This window comes from Ranitomeya imitator, chromosome 9 (genome assembly GCF_032444005.1).
Source record: "Ranitomeya imitator isolate aRanImi1 chromosome 9, aRanImi1.pri, whole genome shotgun sequence".
In the NCBI taxonomy this organism is placed as follows: Eukaryota; Metazoa; Chordata; class Amphibia; order Anura; family Dendrobatidae; genus Ranitomeya; species Ranitomeya imitator.
In genome coordinates, this window is record NC_091290.1 from 1,420,189 (window position 1) to 1,435,848 (window position 15,660).

Consider the following 15,660-nt stretch of genomic DNA (forward strand, 5'->3'; position numbering starts at 1 on the left):
GTGTAATATTCTGTATATATGGATACAGTGTGTACAGGGTGTAATATTCTGTATATATGGATATAGTGTGTACAGGATGTAATATTCTGCATATATGGATACAGTGTGTAATATTCTGGATATATAAATACAGTGTGTACAGGATGTAATATTCTGCATATATGGATACAGTGTGTACAGGGTGTAATATTCTGCATATATGGATATAGTGTGTACAGGGTGTAATATTCTACATATATGGATACAGTGTGTACAGGGTGTAATATTCTGTATATATGGATACAGTGTGTACAGGGTGTAATATTCTGCATATATGGATACAGTGTGTACAGGGTGTAATATTCTGTATATATGGATATAGTGTGTACAAGGTGTAATATTCTGTATATATGGATATAGTGTGTACAGGGTGTAATATTTTGTATATATGGATATAGTGTGTACAGGGTGTAATATTCTGGATATATAGATACAGTGTGTACAGGATGTAATATTCTGCATATATGGATACAGTGTGTACAGGGTGTAATATTCTGTATATATGGATATAGTGTGTACAAGGTGTAATATTCTGTATATATGGATATAGTGTGTACAGGGTGTAATATTTTGTATATATGGATATAGTGTGTACAGGGTGTAATATTCTGCATATCTGGATATAGTGTGTACAGGATGTAATATTCTGCATATATGGATACAGTGTGTACAGGGTGTAATATTCTGCATATATGGATATAGTGTGTACAGGGTGTAATATTCTGTATATATGGATATAGTGTGTACAGGGTGTAATATTCTGCATATATGAATATAGTGTGTACAGGATGTAATATTCTGTATATATGGATATAGTGTGTAATATTCTGCATATATGGATATAGTGTGTACAGGATGTAATATTCTGTATATATGGATATAGTGTGTACAGGGTGTAATATTTTGTATATATGGATATAGTGTGTACAGGGTGTAATATTCTGGATATATAGATACAGTGTGTGCAGGGTGTAATATTCTGCATATCTGGATATAGTGTGTACAGGATGTAATATTCTGCATATATGGATACAGTGTGTACAGGGTGTAATATTCTGCATATATGGATATAGTGTGTACAGGGTGTAATATTCTGTATATATGGATATAGTGTGTAATATTCTGCATATATGGATATAGTGTGTACAGGGTGTAATATTCTGTATATATGGATACAGAGTGTACAGGGTGTAATTCTGTATATATGGATACAGTGTGTACAGGGTGTAATATTCTGTATATATGGATACAGTGTGTACAGGGTGTAATATTCTGCATATATGGATATAGTGTGTACAGGGTGTAATATTCTGTATATATGGATATAGTGTAATATTCTGCATATATGGATATAGTGTGTACAGGGTGTAATATTCTGTATATATGGATATAGTGTGTACAGGATGTAATATTCTGCATATATGGATATAGTGTGTACAGGGTGTAATATTCTGCATATATGGATACAGCGTGTACAGGGTGTAATATTCTGTATATATGGATATAGTGTGTACAGGTTGTAATATTCTGTATATATGGATACAGTGTGTACAGGGTGTAATATTCTGTATATATGGATACAGTGTGTGCAGGGTGTAATATTCTGCATATCTGGATATAGTGTGTACAGGGTGTAATATTCTGCATATATGGATATAGTGTGTACAGGATGTAATATTCTGCATATATGGATATAGTGTGTACAGGGTGTAATATTCTGTTTATATGGATATAGTGTGTACAGGGTGTAATATTATGTATATATGGATACAGTGTGTACAGGGTGTAATATTCTGTATATATGAATATAGTGTGTACAGGGTGTAATATTCTGCATATATGGATATAGTGTGTACAGGATGTAATATTCTGTATATATGGATACAGTGTGTACAGGGTGTAATATTCTGCATATATGGATATAGTGTGTACAGGGTGTAATATTCTGTATATATGGATACAGTGTGTACAGGGTGTAATATTCTGTATATATGGATATAGTGTGTACAGGGTGTAATATTCTGCATATATGGATATAATGTGTACAGGATGTAATATTCTGTATATATGGATACAGTGTGTACAGGGTGTAATATTCTGCATATATGGATATAGTGTGTACAGGGTGTAATATTCTGTATATATGGATATAGTGTGTACAGGGTGTAATATTCTGTATATATGGATATAGTGTGTACAGGGTGTAATATTCTGTATATATGGATACAGTGTGTACAGGGTGTAATATTCTGTATATATGGATATAGTGTGTACAGGGTGTAATATTCTGTATATATGGATACAGTGTGTACAGGGTGTAATATTCTGTATATATGGATATAGTGTGTACAGGGTGTAATATTCTGTATATATGGATATAGTGTGTACAGGGTGTAATATTCTGCATATATGGATATAGTGTGTACAGGGTGTAATATTCTGTATATATGGATATAGTGTGTAATATTCTGCATATATGGATATAGTGTGTACAGGGTGTAATATTCTGCATATATGGATATAGTGTGTACAGGGTGTAATATTCTGCATATATGGATACAGCGTGTACAGGGTGTAATATTCTGTATATATGGATATAGTGTGTAATATTCTGCATATATGAATATAGTGTGTACAGGGTGTAATATTCTGTATATATGGATACAGTGTGTACAGGGTGTAATATTCTGTATATATGGATATAGTGTGTACAGGATGTAATATTCTGTATATATGGATACAGTGTGTGCAGGGTGTAATATTCTGTATATATGGATATAGTGTGTACAGGGTGTAATATTCTGTATATATGGATACAGTGTGTACAGGGTGTAATATTCTGGATATATAGATACAGTGTGTGCAGGGTGTAATATTCTGCATATCTGGATATAGTGTGTACAGGATGTAATATTCTGCATATATGGATACAGTGTGTACAGGGTGTAATATTCTGCATATATGGATATAGTGTGTACAGGGTGTAATATTCTGTATACATGGATATAGTGTGTACAGGGTGTAATATTCTGTATATATGGATACAGTGTGTACAGGGTGTAATATTCTGTATATATGGATACAGTGTGTGCAGGGTGTAATATTCTGCATATATGGATATAGTGTGTACAGGGTGTAATATTCTGTATATATGGATATAGTGTGTACAGGGTGTAATATTCTGCATATATGGATACAGTATGTACAGGGTGTAATATTCTGCATATATGAATATAGTGTGTACAGGATGTAATATTCTGTATATATGGATACAGTGTGTACAGGGTGTAATATTCTGTTTATATGGATATAGTGTGTACAGGGTGTAATATTCTGTATATATGGATACAGTGTGTACAGGGTTTAATATTCTGCATATATGAATATAGTGTGTCCAGGGTGTAATATTCTGCATATATGGATATAGTGTGTACAGGATGTAATATTCTGTATATATGGATACAGTGTGTACAGGGTGTAATATTCTGCATATATGGATATAGTGTGTACAGGGTGTAATATTCTGCATATATGGATATAGTGTGTACAGGGTGTAATATTCTGCATATATGGATACAGTGTGTACAGGGTGTAATATTCTGTATATATGGATATAGTGTGTACAGGGTGTAATATTCTGTATATATGGATATAGTGTGTACAGGGTGTAATATTCTGTATATATGGATACAGTGTGTACAGGGTGTAATATTCTGTATATATGGATACAGTGTGTACAGGGTGTAATATTCTGCATATATGGATACAGTGTGTACAGGGTGTAATATTCTGTATATATGGATACAGTGTGTACAGGGTGTAATATTCTGCATATATGGATATAGTGTGTACAGGGTGTAATATTCTGTATATATGGATATAGTGTGTAATATTCTGCATATATGGATATAGTGTGTACAAGGTGTAATATTCTGCATATATGGATATAGTGTGTACAGGGTGTAATATTCTGCATATATGGATATAGTGTGTACAGGGTGTAATATTCTGCATATATGGATACAGTGTGTACAGGATGTAATATTCTGCATATATGGATACAGTGTGTACAGGGTGTAATATTCTGTATATATGGATATAGTGTGTACAGGGTGTAATATTTTGTATATATGGATATAGTGTGTACAGGGTGTAATATTCTGTATATATGGATACAGTGTGTACAGGGTGTAATATTCTGAATATATGGATATAGTGTGTACAGGGTGTAATATTCTGCATATATGGATACAGTGTGTACAGGGTGTAATATTCTGCATATATGGATACAGTGTGCGCAGGGTGTAATATGCTGCATATATGGATACAGCGTGTACAGGGTGTAATATTCTGCATATATGGATACAGTGTGTACAGGATGTAATATTCTGCATATATGGATACAGTGTGTACAGGGTGTAATATTCTGTATATATGGATACAGTGTGTACAGGGTGTAATATTCTGTATATATGGATACAGTGTGTACAGGGTGTAATATTCTGTATATATGGATACAGTGTGTGCAGGGTGTAATATTCTGCATATCTGGATGTAGTGTGTACAGGATGTAATATTCTGCATATATAGATACAGTGTGTACAGGGTGTAATATTCTGCATATATGGATATAGTGTGTACAGGGTGTAATATTCTGTATATATGGATATAGTGTGTACAGGGTGTAATATTCTGCATATATGGATATAGTGTGTACAGGGTGTAATATTCTGTATATATGGATATAGTGTGTAATATTCTGCATACATGGATATAGTGTGTACAGGGTGTAATATTCTGTATATATGGATATAGTGTGTACAGGGTGTAATATTATGCATATATGGATATAGTGTGTACAGGGTGTAATATTCTGTATATATGGATATAGTGTGTAATATTCTGCATATATGGATATAGTGTGTACAGGGTGTAATATTCTGCATATATGGATATAGTGTGTACAGGGTGTAATATTCTGTATATATGGATATAGTGTGTAATATTCTGCATACATGGATATAGTGTGTACAGGGTGTAATATTCTGTATATATGGATATAGTGTGTACAGGGTGTAATATTATGCATATATGGATATAGTGTGTACAGGGTGTAATATTCTGTATATATGGATATAGTGTGTAATATTCTGCATATATGGATATAGTGTGTACAGGGTGTAATATTCTGCATATATGGATATAGTGTGTACAGGGTGTAATATTCTGCATATATGGATACAGCGTGTACAGGGTGTAATATTCTGTATATATGGATATAGTGTGTAATATTCTGCATATATGGATATAGTGTGTACAGGGTGTAATATTCTGTATATATGGATACAGTGTGTACAGGGTGTAATATTCTGTATGTATGGATATAGTGTGTACAGGGTGTAATATTCTGTATATATGGATACAGTGTGTACAGGGTGTAATATTCTGTATATATGGATACAGTGTGTGCAGGGTGTAATATTCTGTATATATGGATATAGTGTGTACAGGATGTAATATTCTGCATATATGGATACAGTGTGTACAGGGTGTAATATTCTGCATACATGGATATAGTGTGTACAGGGTGTAATATTCTGTATATATGGATATAGTGTGTACAGGGTGTAATATTCTGTATATATGGATATAGTGTATACAGGGTGTAATATTCTGTATATATGGATACAGTGTGTACAGGGTGTAATATTTTGTATATATGGATACAGTGTGTACAGGGTGTAATATTCTGTATATATGGATACAGTGTGTGCAGGGTGTAATATTCTGCATATCTGGATATAGTGTGTACAGGATGTAATATTCTGCATATATGGATATAGTGTGTACAAGGTGTAATATTCTGCATATATGGATATAGTGTGTACAGGGTGTAATATTCTGTATATATGGATATAGTGTGTACAGGGTGTAATATTCTGCATATATGGATACAATGTGTACAGGGTGTAATATTCTGTTTATATGGATATAGTGTGTACAGGGTGTAATATTCTGTATATATGGATACAGTGTGTACAGGGTGTAATATTCTGCATATATGAATATAGTGTGTACAGGGTGTAATATTCTGCATATATGGATATAGTGTGTACAGGATGTAATATTCTGTATATATGGATACAATGTGTACAGGGTGTAATATTCTGTTTATATGGATATAGTGTGTACAGGGTGTAATATTCTGTATATATGGATACAGTGTGTACAGGGTGTAATATTCTGCATATATGGATACAGTGTGTACAGGGTGTAATATTCTGCATATATGGATATAGTGTGTACAGGGTGTAATATTCTGTATATATGGATATAGTGTGTACAGGGTGTAATATTCTGTATATATGGATACAGTGTGTACAGGGTGTAATATTCTGCATATATGGATATCGTGTGTACAGGATGTAATATTCTGTATATATGGATACAGTGTGTACAGGGTGTAATATTCTGTATATATGGATGCAGTGTGCACAGGGTGTAATATTCTGTATATATGGATACAGTGTGTACAGGGTGTAATATTCTGCATATATGAATATAGTGTGTACAGGGTGTAATATTCTGTATATATGGATACAGTGTGCACAGGGTGTAATATTCTGTATATATGGATACAGTGTGTACAGGGTGTAATATTCTGCATATATGAATATAGTGTGTACAGGATGTAATATTCTGTATATATGGATACAATGTGTACAGGGTGTAATATTCTGTTTATATGGATATAGTGTGTACAGGGTGTAATATTCTGTATATATGGATACAGTGTGTAATATTCTGCATATATGGATACAGTGTGTACAGGGTGTAATATGCTGCATATATGGATATAGTGTGTACAGGGTGTAATATTCTGCATATATGGATATAGTGTGTACAGGGTGTAATATTTTGTATATATGGATATAGTGTGTAATATTCTGCATATATGGATACAGTGTGTACAGGGTGTTATATTCTGCATATATGGATATAGTGTGTACAGGGTGTAATATTCTGCATATATGAATACAGTGTGTACAGGGTGTAATATTCTGTATATATGGATATAGTGTGTACAGGGTGTAATATTCTGCATATATGGATACAGGGTGTAATATTCTGCATATATGAATACAGTGTGTACAGGGTGTAATATTCTGCATATATGGATATAGTGTGTACAGGGTGTAATATTCTGCATATATGGATATAGTGTGTACAGGGTGTAATATTCTGCATATATGGATATAGTGTGTACAGGGTGTAATATTCTGTATATATGGACCCCCATGTTATTTCCTCACATTCCTGTGTCCCCCATGTTATTACCTCACATCCCTGTGTCCTCCATGTTATTACCTCACACCTGTGTCCCCCATGTTATTACCTCACATCCCTGTGTCCCCCATGTTATTACCTCACATTCCTGTGTCCCCCATGTTATTACCTCACATCCCTGTGTCCCCCATGTTATTACCTCACATTCCTGTGTCCCCCATGTTATTACCTCACATTCCTGTGTCCCCCATGTTATTACCTCACATCCCTGTGTCACCCATGTTATTACCTCACATCCCTGTGTCCTCCATGTTATTACCTCACATCCCTGTGTCCCCCGTGTTATTACCTCACATCCCTGTGTCACCCGTGTTATTACCTCACATCCCTGTGTCCCCATGTTATTACCTCACATCCCTGTGTCCCCATGTTATTACCTCACATTCCTGTGTCCTCCATGTTATTACCTCACATCCCTGTGTCCCCATGTTATTACCTCACATCCCTGTGTCACCCATGTTATTACCTCACACCTGTGTCCCCCATGTTATTACCTCACATCCCTGTGTCACCATGTTATTACCTCACATCCCTGTGTCCCCATGTTAATACTTCACATCCCTGTGTCCCCCTGTTATTACTTCACATCCCTGTGTCCCCATGTTATTACTTCACATCCCTGTGTCCTCATGTTATTACTTCACATCCCTGTGTCCCCATGTTATTACCTCACATCCCTGTGTCCTCCATGTTATTACCTCACATTCCTGTGTCCCCCGTGTTATTACCTCACATCCCTGTGTCACCCGTGTTATTACCTCACATCCCTGTGTCACCCGTGTTATTACCTCACACCTGTATCCCCATGTTATTACCTCACACCTGTGTCCCCATGTTATTACCTCACACCTGTGTCCCCATGTTATTACCTCACATTCCTGTGTCCCCATGTTATTACCTCACACCTGTGTCCCCATGTTATTACCTCACATTCCTGTGTCCTCCATGTTATTACCTCACACCTGTGTCCCCATGTTATTACGTCACACCTGTGTCCCCATGTTATTACCTCACATTCCTGTGTCCCCATGTTATTACCTCACATCCCTGTGTCCCCCATGTTATTACCTCACATCCCTGTGTCCCCATGTTATTACCTCACATTCCTGTGTCCCCATGTTATTACCTCACACCTGTGTCCCCATGTTATTACCTCACACCTGTGTCCCCATGTTATTACCTCACATCCCTGTGTCCCCCATGTTATTACCTCACATCCCTGTGTCCCCATGTTATTACCTCACCCCTGTGTCCCCATGTTATTACCTCACCCCTGTGTCCCCATGTTATTACCTCACCCCTGTGTCCTCCATGTTATTACCTCACACCTGTGTCCTCCATGTTATTACCTCACACCTGTGTCCCCATGTTATTACCTCACACCTGTGTCCCCATGTTATTACCTCACACCTGTGTCCTCCATGTTATTACCTCACACCTGTGTCCCCATGTTATTACCTCACACCTGTGTCCCCATGTTATTACCTCACACCTGTGTCCCCATGTTATTACCTCACATCCCTGTGTCCCCATGTTATTACCTCACATCCCTGTGTCCCCCATGTTATTACCTCACACCTGTGTCCTCCATGTTATTACCTCACACCTGTGTCCCCCATGTTATTACCTCACATCCCTGTGTCCCCATGTTATTACCTCACATCCCTGTGTCCTCCATGTTATTACCTCACCCCTGTGTCCTCCATGTTATTACCTCACCCCTGTGTCCCCCATGTTATTACCTCACATCCCTGTGTCCCCATGTTATTACCTCACATCCCTGTGTCCCCATGTTATTACCTCACATTCCTGTGTCCATGTTATTACCTCACACCTGTGTCCCCCATGTTATTACCTCACATCTGTGTCCCCCATGTTATTACCTCACATCCCTGTGTCCCCATGTTATTACCTCACATTCCTGTGTCCCCCATGTTATTACCTCACATCCCTGTGTCCCCCATGTTATTACCTCACATCCCTGTGTCCTCCATGTTATTACCTCACACCTGTGTCCCCCATGTTATTACCTCACATCCCTGTGTCCCCATGTTATTACCTCACATTCCTGTGTCCTCCATGTTATTACCTCACCCGTGTCCTCCATGTTATTACCTCACATCCCTGTGTCCCCCATGTTATTACCTCACCCGTGTCCTCCATGTTATTACCTCACACCTGTGTCCTCCATGTTATTACCTCACATTCCTGTGTCCCCCATGTTATTACCTCACATCCCTGTGTCCTCCATGTTATTACCTCACATTCCTGTGTCCCCCATGTTATTACCTCACATCCCTGTGTCACCATGTTATTACCTCACATCCCTGTGTCCCCCATGTTATTACCTCACCCGTGTCCTCCATGTTATTACCTCACACCTGTGTCCTCCATGTTATTACCTCACATTCCTGTGTCCCCCATGTTATTACCTCACATTCCTGTGTCCCCCATGTTATTACCTCACATTCCTGTGTCCCCCATGTTATTACCTCACATCCCTGTGTCCTCCATGTTATTACCTCACATCCCTGTGTCCCCATGTTATTACCTCACACCTGTGTCCCCATGTTATTACCTCACATTCCTGTGTCCCCCATGTTATTACCTCACATTCCTGTGTCCTCCATGTTATTACCTCACACCTGTGTCCTCCATGTTATTACCTCACACCTGTGTCCTCCATGTTATTACCTCACATCCCTGTGTCCCCCATGTTATTACCTCACCCCTGTGTCCCCCATGTTATTACCTCACATTCCTGTGTCCTCCATGTTATTACCTCACACCTGTGTCCCCATGTTATTACCTCACCCCTGTGTCCCCCATGTTATTACCTCACATTCCTGTGTCCCCCATGTTATTACCTCACACCTGTGTCCCCCATGTTATTACCTCACCCCTGTGTCCTCCATGTTATTACCTCACCCCTGTGTCCTCCATGTTATTACCTCACCCCTGTGTCCCCCATGTTATTACCTCACACCTGTGTCCCCATGTTATTACCTCACATTCCTGTGTCCCCATGTTATTACCTCACACCTGTGTCCCCATGTTATTACCTCACACCTGTGTCCCCATGTTATTACCTCACACCTGTGTCCTCCATGTTATTACCTCACACCTGTGTCCCCATGTTATTACCTCACATCCCTGTGTCCCCATGTTATTACCTCACACCTGTGTCCCCCATGTTATTACCTCACATCCCTGTGTCCCCATGTTATTACCTCACATCCCTGTGTCCCCATGTTATTACCTCACATCCCTGTGTCCCCATGTTATTACCTCACCCCTGTGTCCCCATGTTATTACCTCACATCCCTGTGTCCTCCATGTTATTACCTCACACCTGTGTCCCCATGTTATTACCTCACACCTGTGTCCCCATGTTATTACCTCACCCCTGTGTCCCCATGTTATTACCTCACCCCTGTGTCCCCATGTTATTACCTCACCCCTGTGTCCCCATGTTATTACCTCACCCCTGTGTCCCCATGTTATTACCTCACCCCTGTGTCCCCCATGTTATTACCTCACCCCTGTGTCCCCCATGTTATTACCTCACCCCTGTGTCCCCCATGTTATTACCTCACCCCTGTGTCCCCCATGTTATTACCTCACCCCTGTGTCCTCCATGTTATTACCTCACCCCTGTGTCCTCCATGTTATTACCTCACCCCTGTGTCCCCATGTTATTACCTCACCCCTGTGTCCCCATGTTATTACCTCACACCTGTGTCCCCATGTTATTACCTCACACCTGTGTCCCCATGTTATTACCTCACACCTGTGTCCCCATGTTATTACCTCACACCTGTGTCCCCTATGTTATTACCTCACATCCCTGTGTCCCCATGTTATTATCTCACATCCCTGTGTCCTCCATGTTATTACCTCACACCTGTGTCCCCATGTTATTACCTCACACCTGTGTCCCCATGTTATTACCTCACACCTGTGTCCCCATGTTATTACCTCACACCTGTGTCCCCATGTTATTACCTCACACCTGTGTCCCCATGTTATTACCTCACACCTGTGTCCCCCATGTTATTACCTCACACCTGTGTCCCCATGTTATTACCTCACACCTGTGTCCCCATGTTATTACCTCACATTCCTGTGTCCCCATGTTATTACCTCACACCTGTGTCCTCCATGTTATTACCTCACACCTGTGTCCCCATGTTATTACCTCACACCTGTGTCCCCTATGTTATTACCTCACACCTGTGTCCCCCATGTTATTACCTCACACCTGTGTCCCCATGTTATTACCTCACATCCCTGTGTCCCCATGTTATTACCTCACATCCCTGTGTCCTCCATGTTATCATGTGACCTCGATATGGTGGTTGCTGTGTGTGGCCTCCCCGTTTTCATCAGTCTTCTGACGCTCTCACACCTGGAGGTAATGGAGGTATACTTTTTTAATGGACTCGTGACGTCGCGGCTTCCTCGTGTGAAGGGTTATTGTCAGCCTAGATCCGGCGTGCAGCTCACGGAAGGGTTGTGTGTGACAGGCTCGGCCCGCGGGGTGACTGATGTCAGCGGTGTGTGTCCCCGCGGCCTTTCTCACCCGCACTTCGCCGCCTCCCCACAGGTAGGTCCCGCACCCACCGGTACGTAGCGCTCCGCAGGCTGCAACCTCGGCTCTGACCACAGGGGGGCGGCAGAGCGCAGCGCCGTTATCTCCGCGCACAGAAGCCGCGGGATAAAGTTGTGCTGAAACTTTCTCCTCATCCGCAGCCAACTTGTCATGATAATAAAAGCCCAGAGCAAGTGTCCGTGACAGAGCTCCGGAGCGCCGGGCCCCGGGATGGCGCAGGAGCCGCACTGAGCCCCAGGAGCCGCACCGAGCCTCAGGAGCCGCACCGGAGCCACAGGAGCCGCACCGAGGAGCCGCACCGAGCCACAGGAGCCGCACCGAGCCCCAGGAGCCGCACCGAGGAGCCGCACCGAGGAGCCGCACCGAGGAGCCGCACCGGAGCCACAGGAGCCGCACCGAGGAGCCGCACCGAGCCCCAGGAGCCGCACCGGAGCCGCACTCAGCCCTCGGAGCCTCCCTGCCGTGCTGCTGATGGAGCCTGAGCGTCCGAGAATGCTGGAGCCGTAAGGTGTCCGTGTGGAGGCCGAGCTGCCGGCGGAGCCCTGGACTGTGCCGTAAGTGGAGCCGTGCGAGCCCCGTGTGTGGCCCCGCGGACCGTGTGTATCTATCCACCACGTGTGTCCATTCTGTGCATATATCCTGCGGTGTAGAGCGCCAATATGTCTGCTGTGAGTGCGGCCATAACTCCTGCAAATAGTCCGGATACGTGTGATCTGTATGAGTGCTCTATGCAGATATATATATATATTATACGCTGCTCTATACACTGTATATATGTGTAGAGTAAATGCTGCTATATAATATATATTATTATTATTTATATAGTACCATTAATTCCATGGTGCTGTACATGAGAAAGGGGTTACACACACACACACACACACATATATATATATATATACACTGCTCTATACCCTATGTGTGCAGTAAAGGCTTACCGTATATATATTAGTAAATGCTTATATATGTGCGGTAAGTGTATATGTACGCGGCGGCGTTGGTCGTGGACTGTGACTGATGGTCTGCGGTGCTTCCAGTGTTCCTCGTCCTCTGGTTTTCGAGGCTTGTCGGAGGTTGGTTTCTCGTCGGTGAATATAGTGTATATAGTGTGTGTGTATATAGTGTGTGTGTATATAGTGTGTGTGTATATGTACGCGGCGGTGCTTCCAGTGTTCCTCTGGTTTTCAGGCTTGTCGGAGGTTGGTTTCTCGTCGGTGAATATAGTGTGTGTGTGTGTATATAGTGTGTGTGTATATAGTGGATATGTATGCGGCGGTACTTCGTGTTCCTCTGGTTTTCAGGCTTGTCGGAGGTTGGTTTTTCGTCAGTGAATATAGTGTGTGTGTGTGTATATAGTGTGTGTGTATATAGTATATATGTATGCGGCGGTGCTTCCAGTGTTCCTCTGGTTTTCAGGCTTGTCGGAGGTTGTTTTTTCGTCAGTGAATATAGTGTGTGTGTGTGTGTGTGTGTGTGTATATAGTGTGTGTGTATAGTGTATAGTGTGTGTGTATATGTACGCGGCGGTGCTTCCAGTGTTCCTCTGGTTTTCAGGCTTGTTGGAGGTTGGTTTCTCGTCGGTGAATATAGTGTATATAGTGTGTGTGTATATGTACGCGGCGGTGCTTCCAGTGTTCCTCTGGTTTTCAGGCTTGTTGGAGGTTGGTTTCTCGTCGGTGAATATAGTGTATATAGTGTGTGTGTATATAGTGGATATGTACGCGGCGGTGCTTCCAGTGTTCCTCTGGTTTTCAGGCTTGTTGGAGGTTGGTTTCTCGTCGGTGAATATAGTGTATATGTGTATATAGTGTGTGTGTGTATATAGTGTATAGCGTGTGTGTATATGTACGCGGCGGTGCTTCCAGTGTTCCTCTGGTTTTCAGGCTTGTCGGAGGTTGGTTTCTCGTCGGTGAATATAGTGTATAGTGTGTGTATATAGTGTGTGTATATAGTGTATATAGTGTGTGTATATGTACGCGGCGGTGCTTCCAGTGTTCCTCTGGTTTTCAGGCTTGTTGGAGGTTGGTTTCTCGTCGGTGAATATAGTGTATATGTGTATATAGTGTGTGTGTATATAGTGTATAGCGTGTGTGTATATGTATGCGGCGGTGCTTTCAGTGTTCCTCTGGTTTTCGGGGCTTGTTGGAGGTTGGTTTCTCGTCGGTGAATATAGTGTGTGTATATAGTGTGTGTGTATATAGTGTGTGTGTATATAGTGGATATGTATGCGGCGGTGCTTCGTGTTCCTCTGGTTTTCAGGCTTGTTGGAGGTTGGTTTCTCGTCGGTGAATATAGTGTATAGTGTGTGTATATAGTGTGTGTGTATATAGTGTATAGCGTGTGTGTATATGTATGCGGCGGTGCTTCCAGTGTTCCTGTGGTTTTCAGGCTTGTCGGAGGTTGGTTTCTCGTCGGTGAATATAGTGTATATAGTGTGTGTGTATATAGTGTATAACGTGTGTATATGTACGCGGCGGTGCTTCCAGTGTTCCTCTGGTTTTCAGGCTTGTTGGAGGTTGGTTTCTCGTCGGTGACTATAGTGTATAGTGTGTGTATATAGTGTGTGTATATAGTGTATAGCGTGTGTGTATATGTACGCGGCGGTGCTTCCAGTGTTCCTCTGGTTTTCAGGCTTGTCGGAGGTTGGTTTCTCGTCGGTGAATATAGTGTATAGTGTGTGTATATAGTGTGTGTGTATATAGTGTATAGCGTGTGTGTATATGTACGCGGCGGTGCTTCCAGTGTTCCTCTGGTTTTCAGGCTTGTTGGAGGTTGGTTTCTCGTCGGTGAATATAGTGTATAGTGTGTGTATATAGTGTGTGTGTATATAGTGTATAGCGTGTGTGTATATGTACGCGGCGGTGCTTCCAGTGTTCCTCTGGTTTTCAGGCTTGTTGGAGGTTGGTTTCTCGTCGGTGAATATAGTGTATAGTGTGTGTATATAGTGTGTGTGTATATAGTGTATAGCGTGTGTGTATATGTACGCGGCGGTGCTTCCAGTGTTCCTCTGGTTTTCAGGCTTGTTGGAGGTTGGTTTCTCGTCGGTGAATATAGTGTATATGTGTATAGTGTGTGTGTATATAGTGTGTGTGTATATAGTGTATAGCGTGTGTGTATATAGTGGATATGTACGCGGCGGTGCTTCCAGTGTTCCTCTGGTTTTCAGGCTTGTTGGAGGTTGGTTTCTCGTCGGTGAATATAGTGTGTGTGTATATAGTGTATAGTGTGTGTGTATATAGTGTATAGCGTGTGTGTATATGTACGCGGCGGTGCTTCCAGTGTTCCTCTGGTTTTCAGGCTTGTCGGAGGTTGGTTTCTCGTCGGTGAATATAGTGTATAGTGTGTGTGTATATAGTGTATAGCGTGTGTATATATGTACGCGGCGGTGCTTCCAGTGTTCCTCTGGTTTTCAGGCTTGTTGGAGGTTGGTTTCTCGTCGGTGAATATAGTGTGTGTGTGTGTATATAGTGTGTGTGTATATAGTGGATATGTATGCGGCGGTGCTTCCAGTGTTCCTCTGGTTTTCAGGCTTGTTGGAGGTTGGTTTCTCGTCGGTGAATATAGTGTATATGTGTATATAGTGTGTGTGTATATAGTGTATAGTGTGTGTGTATATGTACGCGGCGGTGCTTCCAGTGTTCCTCAGGTTTTCAGGCTTGTTG

The 15,660-nt window shown here is 41.3% G+C and overlaps 1 protein-coding gene across 7 annotated transcripts in view; it reads left to right on the forward strand.

Moving 5' to 3' along the window:
- The window catches only part of SOX6 (SRY-box transcription factor 6), an 846,804-nt gene that overhangs the window by 7,460 nt on the left and 823,684 nt on the right, over positions 1 to 15,660 (forward strand). For 6 of the 7 annotated variants that reach the window (XM_069739868.1, XM_069739873.1, XM_069739872.1 and 3 more), the window contains exon 1: positions 12,417 to 12,552. The exons of the other annotated variant lie outside the window; for it this stretch is intronic. The gene's annotated coding sequence lies outside the window, so the exon portion shown is untranslated. Of the gene's footprint in view, positions 1 to 12,416; positions 12,553 to 15,660 lie in introns of those variants that run through there. 7 annotated transcript variants of the gene reach the window in all.